The 26,744-nt window shown below is 36.2% G+C and overlaps 5 long non-coding RNA genes across 7 annotated transcripts; all 5 read right to left on the minus strand.

The window, feature by feature from the left end:
• Positions 1-2,718: 2,718 nt before the first annotated feature.
• LOC309500732 lies at positions 2,719-4,527 on the minus strand. Its single transcript, XR_014206677.1, has 3 exons — positions 4,182-4,527; positions 3,345-4,095; positions 2,719-3,250 (listed from the first exon to the last, which is right to left on the minus strand). It is a non-coding gene; the product is annotated as an uncharacterized lncRNA (long non-coding RNA).
• A 137-nt stretch (positions 4,528-4,664) lies between these two features.
• Positions 4,665-7,994, minus strand: LOC309500731. Its single transcript, XR_014206676.1, has 4 exons — positions 7,877-7,994; positions 6,444-7,800; positions 5,455-6,346; positions 4,665-5,190 (listed from the first exon to the last, which is right to left on the minus strand). It is a non-coding gene; the product is annotated as an uncharacterized lncRNA (long non-coding RNA).
• Positions 7,995-13,247: 5,253 nt separating this feature from the next.
• On the minus strand, positions 13,248-14,968 carry LOC309500243. Its single transcript, XR_014206511.1, has 3 exons — positions 14,849-14,968; positions 13,942-14,528; positions 13,248-13,824 (listed from the first exon to the last, which is right to left on the minus strand). It is a non-coding gene; the product is annotated as an uncharacterized lncRNA (long non-coding RNA).
• A 1,372-nt stretch (positions 14,969-16,340) lies between these two features.
• LOC309500267 lies at positions 16,341-18,912 on the minus strand. 2 transcript variants are annotated; one of them, XR_014206522.1, is made up of 4 exons: positions 18,843-18,912; positions 18,245-18,725; positions 17,864-18,072; positions 16,341-16,537 (listed from the first exon to the last, which is right to left on the minus strand). It is a non-coding gene; the product is annotated as an uncharacterized lncRNA (long non-coding RNA). The 2 variants fall into 2 exon arrangements; XR_014206523.1 differs by lacking the exon at positions 16,341-16,537 and having other exon boundaries at positions 17,393-18,072.
• Positions 18,913-21,231: 2,319 nt separating this feature from the next.
• LOC309500436 lies at positions 21,232-22,854 on the minus strand. Of its 2 annotated transcripts, none has more exons than XR_014206587.1 (4): positions 22,748-22,854; positions 22,259-22,622; positions 21,695-21,812; positions 21,232-21,577 (listed from the first exon to the last, which is right to left on the minus strand). It is a non-coding gene; the product is annotated as an uncharacterized lncRNA (long non-coding RNA). The 2 variants fall into 2 exon arrangements; XR_014206588.1 differs by having other exon boundaries at positions 22,255-22,622.
• Between the last annotated feature and the right edge of the window lie 3,890 nt (positions 22,855-26,744).

Here is a 26,744-nt window from a genome sequence, read left to right on the forward strand (position 1 = left end):
AATAACCAGATTTCTGATCACTGGCACCTGTTACTCATCAATGTACCTCATCAACCACCACATAAAAACACACCTCAGTTCAGTCACTTGTCTAGCATTGGACTAGGAAACAGACCTATTACTTTAAACTCCTGTGGCTAAACATACTTAGGCTAACTGCTATTATCCCTCATGTTTCTCCAAGTGCGTTGTCTTTTCCTGCGATACTCACCAGCATCCCATACTCCACCACAATACTGAGGTGTGTGTGCTCCAATAGTTTATTCTCCAGCAAGTATCTGTAAGAGAAAGATTTTCCTTAATATCATTCCATCATCCATCAACTGCAATGACCAATATTTACTCAACTGTTTGTTTCTGCTTCTGCTGTGTGACCAATAAAGTGTTTTTGGATTAACTTACCCTCTCGCTCAGTGTGTATATCCTGACCGTGAAATGTATAGCATACAATTTAAAAGCTGCACAGTTTCTGTAATTCAAGAGAGCATAATGTGATAGTGTTACTGGCCACTCAGAAGGATCTCATACAGGGAGAGGTATTAAAATACATTGAGGTGTGCTGGAGCCTGTTGTAGAGTAGAATACAGCATGTGTGCTGAAGGTCTGAATATCAGAAGTCTTCAAAACTGAAAACTATTTTGGACAAGGCTTGAGGAGCCAAAACCACATATGTTAACTTTAAGATAGAGAAGCAGCTATAGGCTTAAGTCATCATGATCTCAAAATAGATAATTCTTTTTCTTTTTTTAAACTGGAATATACCATTATTTATAATACATGATTTATCTGAGGATTTCTTCTTTTTTTATTTTTTTTTATTTGTGTGCCCTCATAATCTTTTAATCACACAGGGGATCAGGGACCCTTTCTCCTCTCTTTCAGAGTCAGTGGAAGACATTATCTTTGACATTCTCCCCTGGTTTCACAGATGAGGTTTAAGCCTAGTCCCAGACTAAAATGCATGTTTGAGCTGGTTTTACTGAAAGCAGCTTGTAGCCTTGCACTGACATATTTTAAGATATGTCAGTGCCATTGCTTTGTCTCAGGATGCACACCAGTTATGTTTTTCTATAAGGCATGTTTATAAAAAAAACTACTTAAATGTCCTAATTTAACTAAAGCTCAATCATGGTTTAATCTAAGCCCTGTCTGTGAAACCAGGCGTCAATGTATTACATAAGCAACTTTGGTATGGGTCACTCACAGGTGAGTCATAAATTCTGGAAAGACTCTTTTTATTTGTGCCACTGTTAAACTCTCCTGGAGACTTTTCCTTTGGCATGGTCCTATGCCTCTAAAAAATAATAAACAACCGCTGCAAGCACAATTAGATCAAAGTTTTTGTCAGGACTTCACTAGAACAGAACAGGAAAATATATCCTCATATATCCACAATTGAGTTCAAACTGACAATTCTTTCTACAAAATATAACTCAATTAATTACAATTTATTAAAATGAATTACAAAACAAGTACATATTTATTCTCTGGAAGCCGGGCTAAATGAGTAACCGTGTTGGAAAAGAGTTGGAAAGTAAAAAAAAAAAAAAACGCGTTTCAGACTTTGAAATGCCGAGAGATGAGGAGAGAAAAAGTGTTCCAAACAAATACATGTGAGACCTGGCAGGAGCATGTATGTCAGGGAAATGTTTGACCAATGGAAGGGAAATCCTCACTTGTGATATTATGCTGCCCTCTTCTGCTAAAACACAGAACAGCATGTTTTGTTCAGTTGCCCCTCTGCAATGTGTGTTTTATAGTAATACTAATGACTTACTGTAAATGTTGATGGTTCTACTGTATCTCACCAAACTTGAGCTATGCACTTACCTTGCTCCTTTACATTCAGACGGCATCTCACAATATATGACAGCATTTCATTATCAAATGTATGGACTACACCAAATTTGCCAGTTCTTGCTGTGTGATCACCCCACTCTTCCACCAAGGCATTTGCAAGTTCTCAAGTCTTGACCACGTCTTGGGGGGACATATGGTTTCACTGCAACTAGGCATAGCAAGGACGGTCAGCTGTCCTTCCGGTCTCCCTGTAGCACTGTAGTCTTAGGCGTCTTACATTATGGACATTGCAGTTTATTGTTCTGTCCACATCTGCAGTCCTCTTGCCTCCCTGCAGGACCCTATGGCATGTTCATGTAACGGACGTAGGCTAGTAAGAGCTGTGAATGTAAACCTCACTCCCCTGGCCTCAAGATGCATGCTATAGCGACTGATGAGAAACTGTGGTTTTTAGCTTCCTTGTTAGTGCGCCCATCTCCCATGTCGGAGACTCTGGTTCGAATCCCGCTCGGAGCGGGTTGAGTAGGACCGGTTATTTGGTGCTGTTGACCCTGATGGGAGTGAGGTTTAGGGGGGTGAGTGTAACGGATGTAGGCCAGTAAGAGCTGTGTGTGTATTGTAAACTTCACTCACCTGAGCTCAAGAGGTGCGCCTGACACTAGAGGATACGGCCCTTGTAAGCAGTAGCACTCCCACACCAGAGACCCTGGTTTGAGTCCCGCTTGGAGCGTGTCGAGTAGGACCGGTTTCATTCACAAAGGTGATCAAGGACCCTTTCTCCTCTCTTTCAGAGTCAGTGGAAAGATCTCTTCAGTGTCCTAAGTTGGAACTGTGACGTTCATTGCACAGGTGCATGAAAAGTATTGTTTAAACACTTTCCAATAAAGATAAAGCTTATTTGGATTTTACAAAATTATTTATCTCTTACACAGAGAAAGCATTTTACCTTTAAGTTTGTAAAGAAGAGTACTATAAATTATAACATGAAAACATGCATGTACAAGGTTTTTTAGTTTGCTGGACTTTTTTCATATTGAATAGTAAATCCTCCAAATGGCACATGAAAATATGTGTATATGGTAAATGCTTTAACAGTAAGTGAGGTTTTTGTACAGTGTAGTTTGTTTTCCTGTCACTGTGGGCTCCAAGGCACAGTAGTACATCGCAGAGTCTGTCACTTTAGCAGAGGAGATCTCCAGATCCACATGGGTTTTCTCTTCATTCAGTTTTGCAAAGAATCGAGGATCTTGATCCAAAACATTCGATTTTTGTAAAACTGCCCCAGTGGCGTGAAGAATAACAAAAAGAAATTCAGGAGCTGATCCAAGATATTGGCGGTACCAAAACAGACTGTTTGCTGAGGAGTAACTACAGGAGAGACTTATAATCTCCCCTTCTGTCCCAAACATATGAGTTTCAACTGGTGTGATGTCATTCCCAAAACTCACACCTGCAGATGAAATTACCATCATTTTTTTAAATTTCATAAAGGAAAGAAATAACCAAATTAAGACAAATTTTAATGGTTTAGATAAAATACTTACAAGCAAGAGAACAAAGCAAAAGCAAAAAACAAAGCATAATGTTTCAGGATGATATTTTAGTTCATCTGCATGTCAAAGTCTTACTGAAATAAACATTTATTCATCATCTAGAAGAAGGTGTCTCTAGCTAGCACCTCCCCTTAAAGCTACAACCCGGAATTTATGAAGCAGATCATATCTCTCTGATCCTGCAATGAATAATGAAGTATTTTATTTAGTACTTTTAGATACAACTGTACATTCAAAGCACTTTACAATGGAATTGGTTTCTCTCCTCACCCACCGCCAGTGTGCAGCAGCCTTTATAACCTTCCAAATTCACAGCTGTTACCACATTCCCTGTTTGTGGTTTACAAAAGCATGATATTAATTGATTAAAGACACTTCAAAGCAATACATTTGTATGAGTTTTTGTAAAGCTTCTCTGGCACTTTGTATCACTGGGCTGCTACTTCAAGTGCACAGTAATATAGAGCTGAATCTGACAGAGTTACACTGTTAATAATGAGTTCAGTGGATGTTTGGGATGTAGTCGACTGAAAACCGTCTGGTATATCCTCATCGCTACTCTGTGATCGAGCACCTTTATACAGTAAATATTTTGGTTCACTGTTAGGAGACTGTCTGTACCAGTAAAGCCAAATATCATTGCTGTTAGTTTCATATGTGCAGCTCAGTGTCACAGACTCTCCTTCTTCTCTGATGACATTAGTATTTCCTTCACTTGGTTCAATTCTATCAGCAAATCCACCTGAAATACAGTCAATCATATATTGTAATGTATCATGAGCGAATAAGGATTTTCTTATAATTTTTTTTTGCTATATATTTATTTACCTGAAACTGTGATGAGCATTATGAGTAGCATCTGCCTTTCCTCCATCTTAACTGAAGTCTTCTTCAAAGATCAGAGCGTTTGTTTACTATTAAATTAAAAGTGTTAGATTTCCGTCGTTAATTTATTGCTTGTTGATTTATAAGTTAAGAAATATGCTGGACGTGGCTTTATAAAATGAATGAAGTGTTGCTGATGGATGAATGAATGCATTGAGACTGAGTGAGGTTCTGTTGTATTAATAATGTGGGTGTGGTTTAGTGAAACATGGATGCTCTGTGCTTTAAAATGAGTATTTCGACATCAGGTGCTTGTCAAATGTGAAAAAAACATAGCTTGTGAGGTTATGTTGCCCCCTAATGTTGGAACTCAGAACAGCATGTTTTGGATGCAGCACAAATAAAAATGTGCTGTCTGTGTTTGAATTACATTTATTGACATTTGTTTTTATATACAAACACTTTAGTGTTGTGCTCACACTCGTGCACAAACACTTATGTTTTATGTCCTCATAAAGTACAGTTTTTCTTCGTCTTTCAGCCACAATATTTGAACTATATTATAAGAACTTCAGAAGAATAGGCTACCTGTAATATCTGTCAGTATCTGTGTGATTTCTTTCACCGTACATAAAACCTCGACCCCACCTCTCACTTTCTTTCTCCCATATAAGCAGTTTTTGTACAGCATGCACTATATTTCCTTTCACTGTGGGCTCCAGAGCACAGTAGTACACAGCAGAGTGAGTTACAGCCACAGAGGAGATCTTCAGATCCACACTGCTGTTGTCTTTTCTGTGATGGATTGAGATTCCAGCAACTGGAGGATCAGCTTCAGTAACTGACCCATAGGAATCCATTATGAGGAACTGTGGTGGTGAAGCTGCGTATTGTCGATACCAGTGAAGACCTCGAACAGAAGCAGTGTAGCTACAAGAGAGTGTTACACTGTCACCCTCAACAGCAAATTCATAAGCATTGTACGGTGTGATGAGTTCTGTGGCTCTGGAACCTGCAGTTAATGCGTAAAAAAAAGAATAGAAAAATGTAAGTGAAATTTACATCCTCTTTCAAATGTACATTCTCCATCCAAATGCAATCAAATGTATATGCAATGTTGTTTTTTAATTTGTTTATATAAATAAAAAAGCATTTCTCAGATATAGTAATCAGGCTTAAATAAGAGAATCATTATTTATTTGTAAATTACACAAACTAAATTTGTTCTATACTTATAAGATGTTTTTTTTAAGAATGCTCCAGCCTTTGCTCCTACCTTGAGCTGATGATATCAATATAATTAAATAGATGAACATGTTGGCTCAATAATCAGGTTTGAACAGGAGACACACAGAAACATCAGATGATCCAAAGAGACTTGTGAAATATTGACAGTCCTTTATTGTCTCTGACAATGACTGTCTAAACTCCTCCTACTCAGATTTACACCATTCATCTTACACAATATATGACAGACAAGACTTTTGTAATGTTATTCACACAGCTACACATTTAAAAGAATATAGATAGATAGATAGATAGATAGATAGATGAAAAGCTAACATATTTCAGTAACATTGGGGATAATCTTAAACTTAAACATGATATAGATTTGCAGAAAGTGTATTTTTGTTGCTTACAATTAAGTTTGAAATGAAGACTATTAATTATATAAATTGTAATGTATTATAAAATGAAGCAAATACATTTTAATTTTCTATCTTTTTGGTTCTCTGGATTTCTTTTTATATATTGAAAAGTAAAATGTCAGTAGAAATATCCTGCATGCTTTATATGGTAAATGCTTTAACAGTAAGTGAGGTTTTTGTACAGTGTAGTTTGTTTTCCTGTCACTGTGGGCTCCATGGCACAGTAGTACATCGCAGAGTCTGTCACTTTAGCAGAGGAGATCTCCAGATCCACATGGGTTTTTTCTTTATTCAGTTTTGCAGAGAATCGATGATCTTGATCCACAACCTTAGATTTTTGTAAAACTTCCCCAGTGCCGTGAAGAATGATGAAAAGAAATTCAGGAGTTGATCCAAGATATTGGCGATACCAAAATAAACTTCTTGCTGAGGAGTAACTACAGGAGAGACTTATAATCTCCCCTTCTGTCCTAAACATATGAGTTTTAACTGGTGTGATGTCATTCCCAAAACTCACACCTGCAGATGAAATTATCAACATTTGACAACATTTTGACAACTAAGACATACAAATAAGTAGAAAAAGGAACCTGGGCCTGAGGGTTGAAATACTTACATGCCAGACAACAGAACAAAGCCAAAACAAACATCATCATTTTCAGGAGGTTGTCTTAGTTCATCTGCAGGACAAAGTGTTACTGAAGTAAATTCATCATCTAGCAGAAGGTGTCTCCAGCTTGCTCCTCCCCTTAAGTTATGAAGTTATGAAGCTGATCATCTCTCTCTGATGCTATAGTGACTGTTCATGATGATCATTTACCCTCTAATTATTTATTTACATAATATTTTGTAGCAAAGATTACACACATCTTTTTAAGCTTAGTTTAAAAAGACATCTGCGAGTTTGCATCAAGGGCTATAATAATATTACAGTTGTTCTGAGTTTTATGAGATACATTTCATGTTTGATTATGTTTGATGTTACTGACTGAAACCAATTGTTCACTTTTTTCTTTACTTTGAAACTTGTTTTCCAGTACAAATATCTTAACGTTCTTAAATCAAGAAACATTACTTGAGAAGCAAAATGACTTGTCAACAAAAAGTCTTGTCTTCTGAATAATATATCAAAATTCAGTGAATTAAATTCAACTCAGTTTAAGCTTAAAACAAGAAAAAATACCTGCCAATAGGGTAAGAAAAAGTCAAGTAAATGTATCTTGGTATACATTTTTTTCGATATTTGTACTGGAAAACAAGACAAACCACTGTTTTCATCTACTTATCAAGCCTTAAACTGTACAAACCACAGTTGGATTCAACAACACAAATGTCAAAAAAAGACATAAAACTTCAACTGATACTATGGAATTGTTAAGTGCATTGTTAATGTAAGCTGGCTTTACTGGTATACACTGCAAAAGTTATTTTCCTATTCTGTATTTTTGTCCTGGTTTCACAGACAGGGCTTCGATTAAGCCAGGATTAGGCTTTAGTTCAATTAGGACATTCAAGCTATAGTTTTTTTAAACATGCCTTTGAAAAAAACATACTGGTGTGCATCTTGAGACAAAACAATGGCGCTGACATATTTTAAGATATGTCAGTGCAAGCAGCTTTCAGTGAAACCAGTAAATGTTTTTTGTACAGTGTTACTGTGTTTCCTGTAACTGTGGGCCGCAGAGCACAGTAATACAGAGCAGAGTCTGATACTGTAGCAGAGGAGATCTCCAGATCCACATGCCGTTCTTCTTTTCTGTGATTGATGGTTACTCTTGGAACGGGGGGAATAGCTTCAGTAGTTACCCCTGAATCTTCCAGTATAAGGAACTGTGGTGGTGAGCCTGCGTATTGGCGATACCAGTGAACTCCACGAACAGAACCGCTGTAGTTACAAGAGAGTGTCACATTGTCACCCTCAAGTGCAAATACTCTCTCACTTTTTGGAGTGATGACTTCTGTGGCTCTGGAGCCTGCAAATTAAAGTGCCATTAAATGTAGTTTTCAAACACTTCCGCTGCAATAAAATCGATTTCCACAATATTATACCTTCAGTTGATGACAGCAGTATCATAATGTAGATCAACATGTTCATTCACTAAACTGGCAAGAACAGCAGCTTCTCCACAGTGTTGTACAGCTCATCTTTACACAGCTGTATAGTGTCTGTGCTAAACTCCTCCTCCTGTCATGACACGGAATCTGAATTACAAGTCATCTAAGAAAAGATCAAATGAGCATAGCTGTTATAATATTGATGGTTATTTCTTTTAATTCTTTGTTTTTCCTTTGTTTTTCGTTTTGCAACTCATTGTCAATATTGTATTACCATTTTGCTAATACATGTGAGTTTCTAAATTTTTTTAGGAATCTTTAGGAATTCATACAACATTATGAGAAAAGAGATAACTTTAACAAGATGTCATGAGAAGCATATAAAATACATAATAAATGATGTACAAACACTCTTATGTAACCTTTTTACCTCCCAAATTCACAGCTGTTACCACATTCTCTGTTTGTGGTTTACAAAACCTTGATGTGTTTTGATACAAATTGATTAAAGGCATTTCAAAGAATTAATTTTATATGAGTTTTTGTAAAGCTTCTCAGGCATTTTGTATCACTGTGCTGCTAGAAGTGCACAGTAATAGAGAGCTAAATCTGACAGAGTTACACTGTTAATAATGAGTTCAGTGGATGATTGTGATGTAGTCGACTGAAATCCATCTGGTATATCCTCATCACTCTGTGATCGAGCACCTTTATACAGTACATATTTTGGTTCACTGTTTGGATACTGTCTGTACCAGTAAAGCCAAATATCATTGTTGTTAGTTTCATATGTGCAGCTCAGTGTCACAGACTCTCCTTCTTCTCTGATAACATTAGTATTTCCTTCACTTGGTTCAATTCTATCAGCAAATCCACCTGAAATATTTTAAATATATTAATATATTACATTTTTATATAACATTATCTAATACAGATTCTTTAAGGGGTTAGTTAGTGGTTAAAAGTATATTTACCTGAAACTGTGATGAGTATCATGAGTAGTATCTGTCTGTCCTCCATATTAACCACCCAAGACCACTTTCAATATTGAAACTGTTGATTTATAATATTATCAAATTGATTTATTTGAAATCTTAAATTAAATTAAATTAATTAAAACATGAATGAATGAAAGTATGAGTAGCTGATGGATGAATGATGCACTGAGTGAAGTTCTGCTGTATACTAATAATGTGGGTGGGGTTAGTGAAATATGAAACATGGTCTTTGCTTTAAAATGAAATGGTAAGCATTGTTTCTTAGACATCAATGGAGTATATTGACCTATTGGACTTTTTTGCTTACCCTCTAACCATATTTTAAAACAGATTTAATATATCTAATGCAAATAAAGTAAAATGTATAGACTTTCACTTGGGGATACTTTATTAATTATTATTTGACATTCACCACATTCAGATCACTTCTAGTCATCTTCAGAGAACATCAGGGAAATGCTTGTAAAATGTGGATTAAGCATAACTTGTGAGATTATGTTGCCCCCTTCTGTTGAAACTCAGAACAGCAATTTTTGTCCATTTACTTAAAAATAATGTTATTTATATATGATTTTATTTATTTTTATATATTTTTTTTGTTGTTGTTATAATTTGCCTGTTAAGAATTATAAACAAAATTTAATCTTTCATCTTTCTCAGATATAATTCTACAGTAAGTTTTGTTTGTTTTCCTGTCACTGTGGGCTCCAGGGCACAGTAATGCATCGCAGAGTCTGTTACTTTAGCAGAGGAGATCTCCAGATCCACATGGGTTTCTTTTCATTCACTTTTCCAGAAAATCGTGGATTTAGATCTACAATTTTAGACTTTTGTGAAACTTCAGGGGCTGAACCATGATATTGGCGATACCACTGTAGACTAACCACTGAGGAGTAGCTACAGGACAGTGTTATATTGTCCCCCTCTGTCCCGAACATCTCAGTTTGGACTGGTGTGATGACATTGCCAAAACTCCTGCCTATAGGATTTAACCATATTACACTCCATTGTCATGAAGAAAAAACAGCACAATACATACAAGAAGAAAAAATAAAATTAAACATAATGGAAAACATGTAATATATGAATGAAAATATTGAATACTTACATGAAAAAATACAGAGCAAAACCAAAAAACAGAGCACCATTTTGCAGAATGATGTATTACAGTAGTTCCTCTGCTGAACAAACTGTTACTCAGACAGCAAACACTCACTTTCTAGCAGAGGAGGACTCCCATTAAAACAATGATCCTTTTGAATCCTTTACAACAAACTTTTCAAATTCTTTCTCAAACTGTAACAATTTCTGAACTGGAATTTACTAAAATAGTCTCACTTATAACCTTTGTTCCATACATCTCAGTGGACTGGTTAATATTTGACTTAAACATTTTGTAAATTAAATGTGAAATAAAATCTTTAATCTTTCAGAATTATGCAATAAAAAAACATCTTATAAAATGAACAACCATCATTTAAGAACCGCAAAAACTATTAAAAAAGAAGTGTCTAAGTACAAATTCTGTAATAAATCTGAATAATTAAGTGTAGGGTTAGTTCTGGCAGGTCACGTCAGTCAAGCTTGCATCAGCTGACTTCTACCTACACTGTAAATGATTTCTGTTGATTTCACAGCATTATACTGTTTTTCTCAACAGTTTCTTGCTGTATAACCTATGTACAGTATGTTACTGTAGATTTTGTTGCTTTCACAGTATTATTTTGTATTTTCAACAGTTATGTACTGTGCACACAGTTGACAGTATGTTACTGTAGATTTTCAATGCATTCTGGGAAATTATTAGTTACTGTAAATCTAAATACAGCAGTGCAAATTGACCGCGAAAAACACCACACACAATTCCACAAGTAAAATTGCTAGCCTACTAACGTTATCCTTACATAAAACATTTTCAGGACTGGGTGACCATTACAGTCTTACTTTCTGTCAGTGGGGGGTGCATGAGAGCGCATTTGAATGAGTTTTTCTGTTGTGTCAGTGCATCGCCAGTCTGCTTTGAGCGCGCTGAGGAGAGGTAAGCAGCTAGCGGTGCTCTTTCAATATAAAGTGTCAAAGTTTTCAGAAGTTGGATTGAGTACATAATGTTTAATTATATTCATGTTAAACCCTCCCTCTTCCAGAGAGCTCTATATGAGAGAGCAGATCAGTTTCATGTTCATAGTCCACAGTGTCATCACTACTGCAATAGTGAATAGCACCCTCTTGTGGTTACTTACAATCTCTGTCGTATAATATAAATCCACAGATCTCAACCTACAGCAGGGGTTTTCAAACTTTTTGTGTGTGTGGACCACTATTTGTAATCAATAATTTTTGCGGACCACCTCATAATACGCATAATAAAATGTCTACACACAGACCTAACGTTACCTGAATTAATCCGCACCTCTAAATAGGCTTACTACTGGTCATCACATCAGTACAACAGGCTTGTTAAAAGAAAGTTTACTGCACACAACGGCTGCCACATATTTAATTTATTTATTTACTCAAGCGCCCGAGGGCATAATCATGTTCATTTGAACAACAGGCTTATTTACATAGCAATGGAGTATCTATACAGTAATAAGAACACTTGGATATACAACATTTCAAAACCTTTGGCGATTTTAAGGGATTATTAATCTTCAGAGTTTTACAAGTCCTCAAAAAGTAGGCTTGAGTTTGTCCACTTACAGCACATCCGCAAAACATTTCAGAAACGCGAGATCAAGAAACTAACTAGAAATTAAAATAATAACAAGCCTTATTCATTCCATTTATAAACATTTCGTTTCATATAAACTGCCTATAAAGGCTATGCGCGTGATGTGATAATGAGAACATATTTGCCTCTGCCCTTTTCTCTTCAGAGAACCTGTTGCTATCCACCGATCCATGTTGTGGTTCTAACGGCACTGAACTTGAACGTCACGGCCGAGCGCCACTAGCCATCACACAATAACTTGACAATTTAATTTAAATGTTATATCAATATAGGCCTACATATTATTTTTACTTTTTAATGGGAATTTCCTTTATTTTATATTTTATTTTGCCTTTCCACGGACCACCTGCAGTACCCTCACGGACCACTAGTGGTCCGCGGACCACAGTTTGGGAATGGCCGGCCTAGATGGTGTCAAAACACTAAAGCCCCTCCTTCTGACCCCAAACACACATGTTTTAGGAGTTGGGGGTCCAGCTTTTGAAGACAGCCCCTAAATTATTAGCAGAACAAACTTTAGAAATTTACGGTGAACATTCTGATTTTATTTTTTATTATTTTTTATTTTATTATTTTATTTTATACCGAACTTACAGCAAACAAACACAACTCAAAGCCAAAACTTATATGCAAAATAGGATATCTAGTCTTACATTTTGAAACATAATATGACTAACCTCAGGAGACAGACACATTGGGCCCTATTTTAACGATCTGAAACGCAAGTGTCAAAGCGCAAAGCGCAAGTAACTTTGTGGGCGGGTCTCAGCGCTGTTGCTATTTTCCCGGCGGGATAAATGACTCTTGCGCCAGGCGCAAATCTAAAATGGGTTGGTCTGAAGTAGCTTCATTATTCATAGGTGTGGTTTGGGCGTAACGTGAAATAAACCAATCAGAGCGTCATCTCACATTCCCTTTAAGAGCAGATGCGCTTTTTCCATAGCGGATTGCTATTGTAACGGCGGATTTGCCAGGCGCGCGCCAGGAGCGGTACACAGCCAAGGAGAGCAACGCTCTCGTCACGGCCGTAAAAGAGAGAAGTTACATTGAAATGGAGAAACCCACCCAAATTAACTTCGGTTAATTTGGGTAAATGTGTAAGCTAGATGTATGCTTTTATAATAAATTGTTTATCTATCTATCTATCTATCTATCTATCTATCTATCTATCTATCTATCTATCTATCTATCTATCTATCTATCTATCTATCTATCGTAATAATGTATGATTTGCAAAAATGAAAACTGCTGCTTCTGTGTAGATGAGAGAATCAAAGTGCGCGTTGTGCACACGCTACATTGATTATGGCCAAGCATGCGCCCTTAAAATAGCCTATGAATAACATGCGCAACGCGCCACTGACTTTAAACTATTTTTTCCTGGTTAGTGGCGCAATTGTTTTCTAAACCTGCAAAATAGCAAGAAGGAACGTTTGCGCCGGAACACGCCTCCTCTTTGCGCTGAACCGCCCCCGGGAGCGCAAGTGTATTTCTTAGTTAACCGACGTGCGTCTGTGGAGGGAAAAGTCCGCTTTGCGCGGGTGCAAAATAGGAATGATACATGCGTCGGTGTACAAAGTCACTTGCGCTGGGTGCAAGATAGGGCCCTATAGGTTTTAGTAGCATAATATTATGTTTCATACCTTTAGCTAATTGTGGGTTCAAACTTTAATACTAACCACAAGGATTGCATCTTCCAGAGTGATTACACTTTGCTGTGTTCACAGTATAAATGCTGCTTCATTAAATCTATTATTCTTTTGGTTTTGGCTACCGTATCAGTCGCAGGTGTTCCCACATACAGTAATGGTTATGGCTGATAATTCATCTTGGTTTGGCTAATACTTTGATGTTTTTGAGTTCAAAGTATGTGTGATTTTGTACAGCTTCTCTTAAACTTTGTATCACTGGGTCTTTCCAAAGAGCACAGTAATAGAGAGCTGAATCTTTCAGAGCAACTGCTTTGATAATCAGTTCAGTGGATGTTCTGGTTGTAGATGATTCAAAATAAGGATCTGGTATATCACTCTCGCCGTCTCTAGATCGCGCACCTTTCCACAGTAAATACTGTGGCTCACTGTTAGGAAACTGTCTATACCAATAAAGATCCACATTTTCACTGCTTGTTTCATATGAGCATCTTAATGTCACCCGGTCCATTTCATTTTTAATAATAACAGCTTCATCTGGTCCAATGTGATCACCAAGAGCAACTGGAAAGGAATTCAAAATTGTTATGTGAAAGCTTTGTGATAAATTCTGATTTATTAAGCTTTGAAATGATACATTAATGTTAAAAATTCATATATATTTTACAGGCTTTCAAATACCTGATGTAGCAATGAGAATTAGAACTAGCGATCTCCTCATCCTGAATGTACTGATCAGTTGTGTGCTTCTCTTCACAATCTCTTGAGGTGTTGATTTGTTTCTGTGTAGTCTCAAGTTGTTGATAGTATAACTTTGTTGATGTTGTTGAGAGTCGTGAAAAGTGCTGCCCTCTTGTGGTGTGTGTGCAGACTCTCTGGTCTCATGGTTTCTAACATCTAAACCTTTGAGCTTTGAGCAGGTTTTTGTATGGAGTTCATGGTGTTTCCTGCCACTGTGGGCTGCAGTGCACAGTAATACATTGCAGAATCCGCCACATCTGCAGGGAAGATTTCCAGATTCACTATCTTGTTTGCTTTATCAACTGAGGCTGTCAGCCGAGGATGAGGAGGTGTAGCGTTCTGCATTTGTCCCGACTCCATGATTAGAATCAGGAATTCCGGTGGGGTGTTGTGGAGGTGTTGTCGATACCACTGTAGGTTATTCATTGACAAGGTGTAATGGTATTTACAAGAAATAGTCACTTTTTCATTGACCTTTGTATGGACAGCCGGAGATGTTGGATTAATTGTGTCTTGTATACTGTCACCTGCATGGGAAGCATGTTGAATTAGCATTTGAAAGCAAATCAAGTCACATTTATTTGTAAAACTCTTTAGATAGTTTCAAAGCAGCTTTACAGAAATAAACAGCAAAATAACAGCATTGCAAAATTTTAATTACTTCAATTCAGCTATAAAGCAGCTCTACAGAAGGCAATAGTATCATTATTCAGCTCAATTTAATTCACTGTTGATTTAATTCAGTTCATTCATGTCAATGTTGCAAAGCCACTAAAGTTAGCATCAAATATGCACTGCTAATGTGGAAAGAAAGTAAATGCATGTAGATATAGAACAGAAATCTTACCAATAAATGCCATTAAAACTATTAACAAACAGAAAGACATTGTTTTAAACGATGGTTTCCTCACTGAGCTTTGCAGAACTGCCATAACAGAATCCTTCAGACAACTGAAGCTCCCAGTCAGTGCTGTCAACAACCAATCACAGTGCAGTGATGTCACTGGCAGGGTGTCACCAGATGCTAGACTCTCCATAGGGCTGTTACAAACTCTTAAATTGATGTTCTTGTCATCTCCAGTGGTCTAAAATAAATGTTCAGTTCAATTCATATTCATTTTGTATAGCGCTTTTCACAATACATATAGTTTCAAAGCAGCTTTACAGAAAATGCATGTGTCTAGAGTGATCTGTTATCAGAGGTTATTGTGTCAAAGTACATACAAATCACGCTGTTAGCTAACAATGAATTAATTTATGGCAGAAACAATGAGCTCATTTAAGTCATTATTACAAGTTGTGAAAATAATGATTATATAGAAATTTAGCACTGGTGATTCAGAGTTTGCATCATATAGTCCTCACAGGAGTTAAAGTCATCTCTTCACAGGTGTTAGGGCAATTCATTTAAAATAGGGCATTATGTAAATTAATGTAGCAAAACAAAACATCACAATCAGACGATGAAAGATTTCAAATTGGTGTTGCGTTACTGGCCTCTGTCTGACATTTTAGGCTATATCACATTGGTAGGACAGAAGACTGAAGCTTTAATCTGTGGAAAAGTCTATTTTATTTTCATCAATTATGTGTAATTATGCTGATCCAGAACATTTTAAGATTTATTATACATATTATCTTAAGATATTGTGTTGATTTAAAAAAATAAATTAATATTATTTATATAAAATGATATATTGGATGTATTATTTGTTATTGTATGATGCATTGTTTTATTAAACCATTTTAAGTATAAAAAGTGTATATATCATTTTATAAATACTGTTTATATATATATATATATATATATATATATACTGTATATATATATTTATCAGCAGTGTTTTATCATACACTTTTGAAAATGAAGGTTCTTTTTTGGCATTGATGGTCTCATTAAGAACCTTAAACATTCATGTAAACTTTCCATTGCACAAAACGTACTTTACAGTAAAAAAAAAAAAAAAGCTTCATCAGATTATTAAAAATGTCTTCGCTCAAAGGAACTTCGCTCACTTTCGCTCAGTTCGCAAAATAAATTCTTCTTTTAAGAACTGTTCAGTGAAAGGTTCTTTGGGAAACCAAAAATGGTTCTTCAATGGCATCACTGCAAAGAAAGAAAAAAAATTTTGGAACCTTTATTTTTTAAGAGTGTATACAGACAATGAGAGTGGCAACAAACTGTAATATGTGGGCTGTGAAGTTCAGGTTTATGTTAGAAAACTCAATATCCTGCTTTCACAGTGGGCCTGCTTTCAGACAGATGAAGGTTCTGGACAGTCAGTGTAGTTCTTCTTGCTGCAGAATCCAGCAAGGACTGAAAATCGCTTGTAGGGGAAGTCTTTGGAATTACTTCCATTTCCAAGATTGTGTCTTACTAATATATATTCTGGAGGTAAATGCTTAGTTTGCCTGTACCACAGCAAAGCAGGCATTGTGTCTGTTGTATTATATTCACACTTCAGGGTTACAGTCTCTCCAATGCAAGCTGAAGTTGTTGTTGTTGGTTGACGTACAGTATGTTGTCCTCGGCATTCTGTGGAGAGCACATACTGTAACATTATTTAACTCATACTGCCTCTCACAACACATTCTCAAACAGCATTTTCCTAAAAGAATGAAATTAATAAAAACGTGCTACATCACCTAGACAGAATATAACAATAAGGATATCCCTCAGCCAAGTTCTCATGATTGACCAAAAACAATCTGCTAAATAACTAAAACAATAGCTAAACGTAGACCTGACACCCGCTCTCACAGTCTGTTCAGCCTCTGAACTATCAGGGTTGAGTATCCTTTCACACAACATAACCGACTTTCATTGTAGATCAAAACTCTGGGTGCTCCCTGCTGGTAAAATATAAAAATGCAGAATCATTCTCATGATCATTTCATTAACTTTTCTCTAAATCAGACTCAGGACCAAAGAGAAAGCTTAGAAAGACAAAAAAGTTTAAACATATTTAAACATAAGTAAAAACATATTCATTTCAGAAACCAAGAAATGATGTTCACAGTGACAATCACAGTTACATTGAAGTGCTGAAATATGTTTTTATGCATATCAAACTGTTTCTTGCTTTTGATTTCTTTCATTCAATGTTCAGTGTTTTCATATAAAACATGTTTGTGTAGTCTTTAAAAGAATAAATATCATCACAAATAATATTTGGTGGCCTTCCACCAAAATGGAGAACAGAAATGAATACATGCAATATCTAAAATATATATTTTTTTGCCACTTTGATGACAGTGATATTTCACATTTGCACTGTTTGATATGATATCATAAAGCCTCAAAAACATATTTCACAAGTTTTTCCGGCCAATGTCGTGAGCCTAATGAACCACTAGATGGCAGATTAATCTTAACATTTATGAACTTTATGATATTGTCTCTTTTTCATAATGATAGTCTTTATATTTTCTACTGTACATATTGTTAGGGCTATTACACTGTTACATTGTTTGAGTGATACGATATCTTAAGTGGTTGAAGGAGGATTATATGATAGGAGTTGAACATGTTTGTTTTTCAGAGCATTGAAAGCATTTGTTTTCGGACAATGATGAACATTATTAGCAATTGTTTGGCTTGGAGAAACTGAAATCAGAATATTATCTACAGTTGAGCATAAAATCTTTGCCTTTTTGCAATGTCCTCAAATTAGAATGAAAGGAAAGGAACTGTTTGTTATGGGTCTATATCTTTTCTACTATGCTTAGGCAGGTTTTTGTGTCGTGTTCTAGTGTTTCCTGTCACTGTGGGCTCCAGGGCACAGTAATACAGTGCAGAGTCTGATACTTCAGCAGAGGAGATCTCCAGATCCACACGGTTTTTCTTTTCATTTAGTCTCACCGAAAACCGAGAATCCAGATTCTCTGCACTCTGGACCCGTCCAGAGGTTTGCAGAATTACTAAAATATATTCAGGAGCTGATTTGGGATACTGGCGGTACCAATGCAAACTTATTGCTGTTGAGTAGCTACAGGACAAAACGATAATGTCACCCTCCTCATGAAAGACCTCAGTTTGGTCTGATGTAATGAGACTCTCAAACCTTCCACCTGAAAATGATGATAAAAAGAATTAGAAAAATATTGCACTCTGAACTATAAAACACATTTTGGTTTTATTCGGCAAAAGTCTGACATCATTTACATTGTAATTATATTCAAATATGGTATATTATTAAGACAAACAAATAAAGTTGACTAAGCAATACTGAGTTATACTCACTCCCAACAGCACAGAGCAGGATAATTGTGATGAGCAGCATTATGCTGAAATGGCACGTCTGTGATGGCACTTGAGATCTTAAAGCAGCTTGAAGCTCCTCCCCCTAACTAAGAGTGAATAATGAGCATGATAAACTCTCATGCTGTTAGGTTTTTGTACAGTAATGTTTGATTTCCTGTCACTGTGGTCTGCAGAGCACAGAAATACAGTGCTGAGTCTTGTACTGTGGAAGAGGGGATTTCCAAATCTACACGATTTTTCTCCACGTTCAGTTTTCCTGACAGGCGCTCGTCTGAACTCTGTATTACTTTTCCAGAGCTTTGAAGGATGAGCATGAGGAAATGAGGAGCTGAACTGTGATGCTGTCGATACCAAAGGAGACTGTATGCTGAGGAATACCTACAGGATAGTGTTATGTTCTCGGTCTCATTTGCATGCACTTCTGTGTGTTCTGAGGTAATGGTATCTGCAAGAGTGACATCTTAAAGATAAAAATAAAAGGAGAAATATGTTGATTTCCACAGCTCAGTTGGCATTTAAAGAAGCATATTTTCAGTAATACAGTTACACAAACTGGGTAAAGAAAAAAGATATTTACCTGCTACGGTTAAGATCCAAATGACTATGTACAGCAACATTGTGAGCCTAAGCAGAGCAAAATAAAATAACAAGACAAGTGACAAATCTGAAGTCTCCTCTGGAAGCTCTGCCTCCTTCCTTAGTATGACATTTGTGCAATCTTATGTTGGTAGAAGTATTTCTCTACTTTTTATTTTTATAAGCAAGCCATAGACCTGTAGCGATTATTGATTAATTGTCGAATGGCAGTTATTCGATCTAATAGCAATTATTTTAGATAAATGCAATAATTGTGCAGTTAAAATTTCAATAACATTTTTCCAAAGAATATAAAACGCTGTTGTAATGTACAGTAAGTTTGTCAAAGGTATTAATTTCCTGCAAAATTATTTTTTGTGGGTTTAATCAACTGCATTATTATATTATATTATATTATATTATATTATATTATATTATACATTTTCACAGCATTAAAGTAAATCATGTAGGCCTATTTTATTATAATTTTTGTATTATATACTATTCCAAGTCATAAAATGACTTATTTTACACTGTAAATGAAAAAAATAAAAAAATAGAATTAATGTGCAATTATTTGTATGACAATTAATAATCAACTCAAAATTCATGATCATCAGGCCTAAAGGTTTATACAGTAAATTTGTAATCTTCCATTTTCCAGGTGTGACCACATCTCTTGCTGCTCAGACTATTTACTGTAGGGAAGAAAACTATTTTGTGGTTTGAAAGACCACATTGTACATGAGTAGTACAGCCTGATAAATACATTTCACCACAGTGTTCTTCAAGCACACAGGAGTAGGAAGCAGTGTCCTTAGATTGTTAATGATGAGAAAAGTGGATGTCTTGAAGTTGCAGAATCATAGTGAGGATCTATGCTTTGAAAGTCTGTCTCTGATCATGCACCCTTCTGCAGTAAAAACTCAGGTGCCTGTCTTGGGATCAGCCTACCCTAAAAGAGCAAAACATGAGAGCTGCTTGATACATAAAAGCATGTGAGAGTCGCAGATTCCCCCTCTCTGCCAGTGACAGTTTTGGTCTTTGGTGCAATATGAGCACAGAAAGTGATTTCTGCAAAAAACATCAATGGACATTTAACTAAGAAAATGCTAAACTGTTTGTTAGATGTTGAAGTACTAGTGTTTTTGTACCTGCCAGCAATGTGATACAGAAGAGAAGTGATGTAGACATCTCCAAATTGTACAGTAATTATACCCTTGAGCAGCGAATCCTTTGATTGTTCTGTCAGCTTCTTATAAATGCAAGAGCATTATTGTTAGTGTTTGATTGGCTCATCCCATCATGAAGTATGTTACCACATCACAATGCAGAATTGATGCAGCATCATTATCCAAACACAAAAACAGTAGGTGGCGACAAGTGACTGGAATTTTCTTTGATAGAGTCAAGTCATTTCACCTTTATTATATAGTGTTTTTTACAAAGCAGCTTGTTTCAAAGCAGCTTTACAGATAACAGAAAAATAATGCAGCAAAGTTTGTTTCCAGAAGAAAATAGCGTCACAGTCCAGCTTAATTAAGTTAAGTGCATGTTTCATTTTTGTTATAAAAAGTTATTAATTTAGTTCATTTATATATATAGCCGCTCTGGAAAAAAACGTGATGCCATCGTCCAGCTCAGTTCAGTTCTCATCAATGGTGTCAATGCAGGCAGATCAATAATATTGGTGAATATTAAATTAAATGTCCCCAACTAAGCAAGCCAAAAGCCAATGGCGACAAAGGTGACAAAGGCGACAGTGGCTGAGGAACCATAACTCCATCAGGTGACAAATGGAGAGAAAAGCCTTGGGAGAAACCAGACTCAGTCGAGGGCTCAGCAACGAACGAACAGTGTATGATTATGATTCAGGCAGCATTATAGGTCAGAAGTCAGACTGGATGGAACATTCAAAATATTATCCAGTTCCAGTTAGTCATTAATTGATTCATTTAACTGATTCACCCAGAACTCTGATTCATTCAAGAAGAAATGAGTGATCCACTGAATCATTCACTCAATCGATTCGTTCAAACAAAGTTTGTTTTCTTGGAGATGCCGCAGAAGAAACTTCTGTGGCTTCGTTCGGAACTATTTGCGTTGACGGAGCAAAAACAAAGTTCTGGCAATGTTTCTAAAATGTAAGTTACTCAGTATTTACATGTTGTTAATAATATTCAGAACCATGCTGACAATATAAAGCTCACTAAGTTATCGCTAATATTACCTGATGTAAACATTTCACCCTGTAGGCCACATGCAACTCTTCGTTTATTTCCAGCAGGTGTTACCATATCCTGCAATTTGGCTCTGTGGTTTATAAAGAAAAAATGTTGGTTTTATATTCATTTGATAACTTATTGTTCAAAGCAAGTTTTCTGAGTGAGTTTTTGTAAAGCCTCCCAGGCATTTTGTAACACTGGGCTGTTACTCTTAGAGCACAGTAATACAGAGCTGAATCTGACAATGTTACAGTTGTAATGGTCAGTGAGGTGGATGTCTGGGATGTAGTTGATCCAAATCGACGGTCTGGTATATTCTCATATGTCTCTGATCGTCCGCCTTTCACCAGCACAAATTGTGGCTGTGTGTTAGAAAACTGTCTGTACCAATAAAGGAGAACATAGCTGCTGCTTGAATCGTATGTACACTCCAGTGTCACTGAATCTCCTTCTGTACTGATAACACTGGTCCTCTGGCCACTGGGTCCAATCCGATCCTGACAGATAACACCTGAAAGGAAGTTGTTTTAATAAGATACATTTGTTTAAATTAAGATATTTATAAATATATAGATATTTAAAGATCTGAATAAGCATGCAAATTATGTATTGGAATTGTGGATTGTACCTGATACTATAAGGAGAATCACCAGATATTTTTCTATTTGTTGACTGGCCATTTGGACTCTTTCCATGATCACATCAGATGAGTCTTAATGTTTCTTGAGATGTTGATCTTTAAATGTCTTGGGGTGAATGCAAAAGCAGGAAGTACAAATGATGTCAGCTGTTTGTCTCATGATTCATCTGCACTTCTCTAAGACTTGTAGGTTCCACAAAGAACCAAAAAAAATCAAATATTTAAATGTGTTAACTGTTCCTACGATTTCCAGCAGGTGGCGAGCTAATATCATACAAGTCCTATACTTCTGAGCATAATTTGTACTTTTGTACATAAAAGCCTATTACTAAAATTTTTAGTAGTTGTTGAGTTATGTATTTTAGTAGTGTTCTTGTGATTCAGTTTTTTGCATGAAAACTATTTTATTACTATAAAAAAAAAACGATTTGATCGATTTATTGATTGCTTCTAAAAACATGTATATAATGTATGGACAAGGTTTTTTTTTTTTTTTTTTTTTTTTTTGCAGATATTTTATGAAGACATGCAATGCATTGTACATTCACCTACACAGTGTTGCTGTTGAGAGGGTTTTTGTACAGTGTTCTTGTGTTTCCTGTCACTGTGGGCTCCATGGCACAGTAATACATTGCAGAGTCTGTCACTTTAGCAGTGGAGATCTCCAGATGCACATGGGTTTTCTTTTCATTCACTTTTCCAGAGAACCGAGGATCTCGGTCCACAATTTCTGACTTTTGTGAAACTTTTCCTGTGGACTGTATAATGACCAGAAGAAAATCTGGAGCTGATCCGGGATATTGTCGATACCACTGTAGTGTTGATGCTGAGGAGTAGTTACAGGACAGAGTAACATTTTCTCCCTCTTTTTCATAAACTTCAGTCTGGACTGGCGTGATATTTGAAAAACTGCCACCTTCAAAATCAAGAATCAAAATTCATGGAAATATAATGTATATAAAAACAAACAACATACTCATTAATAACAAGAAAAGTAATAGAAGAGACAAACAAATATTATGTCTGCAATGGAATACTTACATATAAGAGAACAAATCAGACCAGTTAAGAAGAGTAACATGTTGATGATAAGAAGGATGAAGTTCTAGTTTAGCACAAACTGTTGTTCAGCTAAACTTTACATTCTGTCCTTGTCAAACAGAGCAAGCTCCTCCCCTTAAAGCTGCAATTGAAACGGCATTGAAAAACAGACTGAGCGGAAGTATAGAGTGGAGTCAACATGAACACACAGGTCAGAAGTTTTGTTGTGGTGCTGATCAGAATGGCTGTCTGAAGTAAAACACAAGTTAAAGCTTATGACACTCACTCCTTAAGAGACTCTTTCATGTCCAGTTGTCTGATAGTGTTTAAAATGCAGTAATATTCTGATATTGTCTTGATAGTGATGTGGTGTGTGACCTTGTTGGAGGTTTTGTACTGTGTAGTTTGTTTTCCTGTCACTGTGGACTTCATGGCACAGTAGTGCAATGCTGAATCCGTCACTAGTTGAGGAGATCTTCAGATCCAGGAATTGAGGATCTACACTAACAAATTCTGATGTTTGTGTAACTTTCCCAGTAGCATGTAGAGTAAAAAAATATATACTTTGGAGCTTGTCCGGGATAATGGCAATACCACTATAGAGTAAAGAGTGATTACAAGACCTGGGGCCTCATGTATCAATCTTGCGTACGCACAAAAACTTTGCTTACGCCAGCTTTCACGCTCACGGTCGTATGTACTAACAGTGAAATTAACGCGAGAATGTGCGTTCCTCCACGCCAATTTCATGTCTGGCGTACGTACATTTCTCAAGAGTCCTCCAAGACTCTTACAGGCAATGAAGTGAAGTTGCAAACATTACACAACGAATTGTTCTACAAGTCTATCGCACCACCACCTGTGGGAAGCATTGCTATAAATTTATAAAATAATTGACATATATTGTCACACGAGCCTTATGGGAATATTCTATCAATTATGCAATTAAGTAAGAACATATAAAAGCATGCAAATTGATACAACCCTTAGTTTATGGCAATGACAGCTTTGGTTTAATGTCCACCTTTATATCAGACCATTTCTTTTTAAGGTCATTTAGGGTAGACTGTTTACAGTTGATAGATGTGTACTGTTGAGACACCTTAAATAACTTGCGTTCGCAGCAAGCACAAGTTGTGTTTTTTTTTTTTTTTTTGCTGTGCACGTGCGTATTAGTGTCCTCTTTGATCGTGGGAAATATGAACAACGGACGCATCTCCGATCCGAAGATATTGGGAAAAGTTTTTTTTTCTAAGATATGTACGTTCACTTCACCATGCACTCTCCACAATGAATAGCTTATTATCCTTATGTGACTGTTAAACGTAACTGGTATCACCACAAACGTTATTCTGTATTTCATGGTATTGTGTCATGCAAGGTAATTGCAAAATCTAGAGAAATGTGCGAGGTGTCCAGCGGGGGATAGTTGAGACACATATCTACTGTACCCCCGATAGAGTTCTATTAGGAAACACACTGTTTAGTTGTTCAGTGTTATGATAACAGGTTAAACGTCGTAATTAGCCAGCATAGGACGCAAATGAAAATAAAATTTGATATTTGTGATATTTAAACTGTGGATTATTAATAAATATTGTTACATATCTTGTTCCTGCTTTATACATTTTAACCAGTGCTAATTTAAATAAAATGAATGAATATAAATGGATGAATAAACAAAAATATTGCCCAATTGTTATTTTCTTTATTTGTCTTTATTTTTTATATTTACAATGAATGGTTAGTTACCTTCACATCATTAAAAATGGGTGTCTCAACTGTACCATGCACTGTCTCAACTGTACCACATATGGGCACCTTATTTTTATGAGCTAATTGTAGAAAATATAAACTACTTGTGGGTATTATTGATTGATAATATCTTAGTCTACAAGCTAATGAAATGTCATGTGGCGTGTCATGTGGAAATTCACTTCTTTTCAGTGTCTATTTTTGTGTGAAAAATCAAAACGCAAAAAGTGTCTCAACTGTAGGCTACTCAGTCTACTCTACAGTGCGACTTTCAGATCCCACCGCATTGACGGCATCAGCCAAACTCTCCCACTCATATTTTTTCCTTTTGTTATTTATTCCGGAGGACAAAGTTCCAAATAAAATATATATTTTTTTGTTTCTACCTCCGATAGTAGCACCTCCAATTCACTCTCTGTAAAGTTTCGTTTCTTGCTGCCATTTTCTTACTGCCAAAGTGGACTCATTACCATATTTAAATTAATTTAATTAAGGGAGGAGACTGGGTGGGGCGCTGTGCTCGTGCATGTGCGCTCAATTTTACGTTAATTGGGATGTACAAAGAGAATATGCGTGGGATCCTTCGTACGCAGAGATTCATACATATGGGTTTTTTTTTGCGTACGCACATTTACAGCTTTGTCCGTACGCAATGTTTTAGTATGAATTCAACGCAAGTCTTTGTACATGAGGCCCCAGACCTCTAGATGGAAAATCTAATTTTGGATTGGAGTGATGATGACATTCCCAAAAGTGTCACCTGCAAGAGTCAAAATTCATACAACATCATGCAATCATTTATTGAAAATAACACTTATGATGTTAGTTTAAAGTTGTAATGACAATATTTCAGTATTTAATCCATAAAATGTACACACAAAGCAAAGTAAAATGTGCAAGCAGACAATCATTTTGCACAATGATACATTCAGCACAAACTGCTGTTCATCTTATCATTCATTCCTTGTCAAGTAAAGGAGATTGTCTCAAATGAACTCCTCCCCTTAAAGCTGCAGTCCATACAGCTTTGAATCCATAATCATAATAATAATCAAATAGCATTAGATACCTAGATGTGCCAGATATGAACAATAGGTCAGGAGTTTTACTGTAGTACCACTGTTAGCCTGTGTTTGCTGCAGAAGGTATTAGAGAAACATGGAAACATTTGTTGTTCTCTATTTTGGTCTCTTTATTTTAGTCAGTGTATGCCTAACTGATGATGATAGCATTAAAAAACTGAAATACACAGTTTAATTGTAATATATCTATATTTATGCTTGGGCAAATAAGGTTTATTGGGATTTTAGCAGGGAACATTTATTCTCAGAGTCTCTTTTGTGGAAAGGATTACTATGGAATGACAAAAACAATGAATTAAAATCTTTCTTTATAGTTTCCTCCTAGCACAAGTTTTTCTTCCAACAGCCACAGGTGTCACAATATTGTGTTGTGGTTTACACAAGATAAAGTTGTGGTTTAATTCTTATTTGAATCAAGGCAAAAAATGCATGTGAGTTTTTGTAAAGCCTCTAAGGCATTTATATCACTGGGCTGCTACTCTTAGAGCACAGTAATAGAGAGCAGAATCTGACAGAGTTACACTGTTAATAATGAGTTCAGTGGATGATTGTGATGTAGTCGACTGAAACCGTTGACGGTCTGGTATATTCTCAGAACCGCTCCATGACTGGGCACCTTTCCACAGTAAAAATTCAGGTTTTCCATTAGGATACTGTCTATACCAGTAGAGATAGATGTAAGTGCTGCTTGCATCATACGAGCAGCTCAGTGTCACAGACTCTCCTTCTCTTCTGTTTATATTAGTTTCCTTGTCTTTTGGTTCAATGCTGTCCGACAGAAACCCTGCAAGAGAATTAGACAGATTTCATGACAGGTCAGAAGGCTTGTCTACTTATCCAAACATTTACATTTATAAATGATATTACAATACCAAAAATGGTTTCTTCAACAAAATATATAGAATACATTTTTTAAACGTACATTATATTTGAGTCTGTTTAGATTAAAAGTTTTATACCTGGCACAGATATAAGAATCATCAAAAAACATCTCTCCATGTTGAGAAGATTTAGCAACTAGCTTTATAAACTAAAGCTAAACAGTAAATGTATGATTGTAGTAGTGTATTGTGAAGCTGTCATGTGGGTGTGGTTTAGTTAGACCTCCTTCTCTGTCTTTCCTTATGTCTTTCCCTCAGTGTATGAAGAGCTCAAAAACT

The sequence above is a fragment of the Leuciscus leuciscus genome (assembly GCF_965113295.1).
Source record: "Leuciscus leuciscus genome assembly, chromosome: 6".
NCBI lineage: Eukaryota > Metazoa > Chordata > Actinopteri > Cypriniformes > Leuciscidae > Leuciscus > Leuciscus leuciscus.